This window comes from Morus notabilis, unplaced genomic scaffold (genome assembly GCF_000414095.1).
Source record: "Morus notabilis unplaced genomic scaffold, ASM41409v2 Scaffold447, whole genome shotgun sequence".
NCBI lineage: Eukaryota > Viridiplantae > Streptophyta > Magnoliopsida > Rosales > Moraceae > Morus > Morus notabilis.
Window position 1 is genome coordinate 37892 of NW_010365641.1, and position 1528 is coordinate 39419.

General features: G+C 33.8%; 1 protein-coding gene across 1 annotated transcript in view; it reads left to right on the forward strand.

The window, feature by feature from the left end:
* The window catches only part of LOC112093618, a 14318-nt gene that overhangs the window by 10695 nt on the left and 2095 nt on the right, over positions 1–1528 (forward strand).

A 1528-nucleotide genomic window follows, 5' to 3' on the forward strand; every position in this document is an offset into this window, starting at 1 on the left:
TGGACTGTGCGCGCCCGCGCGGTTTGTCCGCGCGCCTGCGCGGACTGTCCGCGCGCTCGGGCGCGCCCTTTGGCCGATTTCTGGAAATTTTCTGGGCAGTTTCTGGGCATCTTCAAAGGCTTCAAACTTGATCTTCGAGGCCTCTTTTTGATTCAAAATCAAAACCCTAATTCTACCCAAAACCTCGAATTACAATAGTTCTAATACCGAATTAAATTACAAATAATTTATCATTGAATGAATATAACCGATCCATGGAACCATATAATTAACGACCAAATCCACCATCCATACATTCATCAACATGAATTAAAATAAACATCCATAAATGCAAGTGCCTACCCATCACATACATACATAATTAAATATCACTTATTTAATATATCAATTCTGATTATCAAATAATCTAAGCATAAATTAATATCGTCTATAGACCGCTCTGATACTAATTGTTGGAAACCGAATCGAATTCGGATGCAGAAGCATGGCGGGGAGGCGGATCGTGTATAACAAAAATTCCAGAAAAACTTTTGAGATACTCTATAGATTATATCAATTTATGCATGAATAAATTAATCACATTAATTTATATATATCATGAACTCAATCAGGAAAAATACCTGGAAGCCAACTCGGATGATAACTTGAGTTCTTTGTCCATAAACAGTCCTTGCTCCAAGCTTTGTGTTTAGAAAACCAAAGTCTTCCGCGTCGATTCCTTGATTCCACGTAGACGTGTGTGTGGGCACACGTGAGACAAAACAGGTTTCAGAAACACTCGAATTTCCACAAACACCAACGCATGCACGATGTGGAATTTTTTTTGGGAGAAAAAATTTTCCTTTCTTTTTTTCTTTGAGAAAATTCAGCCACCAACTCTTAGGGCAGAAAAAATTGCTTTCAAAAATTGTGTTCACAATTTTCTATCATTCTCATATTTAAAGAGTAGAAGTCAAACTTCAAAACAGAATCAAATCTCTATCTCCTATTTGAATTTGGAACAACAAAATCTCCTCTCCTTATCCCTAAAATGGCCGGCCACCCCTAGGGTTTTCTAACCCTGTGTGTGGCGCCATAACTAGATAAGGAAGGAAGATAATTCATCCTTTATCCTGTAGTCCAATTTTAATTCAAATTCAAATTCGAATTTAAGTCAAACTTAAATTAATTTGAAATCTAAATTGAACAACTTATCAAATAAGTTTAAAAGGATAAATTTAAATTATGTTCACAATTCAAATTCAAATTTAAATAATCACATTATTTAAATAATAATTAATTCTCAATTAATTATTTTTCGAGCATTTAATTTCAGAATTCCATAATTCTAAAATTCTCATTTTGTCCTTTGTGTCTGGTAGAATTACAAGGACGACGCGGGGACTTATGGACTTATAATCCTGAGCTCCAATAAAATTAATAATTAATTAAACACTTTAATTAATTAATTCTATTAATTCCAATAGTTACTCCACTATAAACTTGGAATTGAACTCTCGAAATTATAGACATTAATTACTTCTAAACT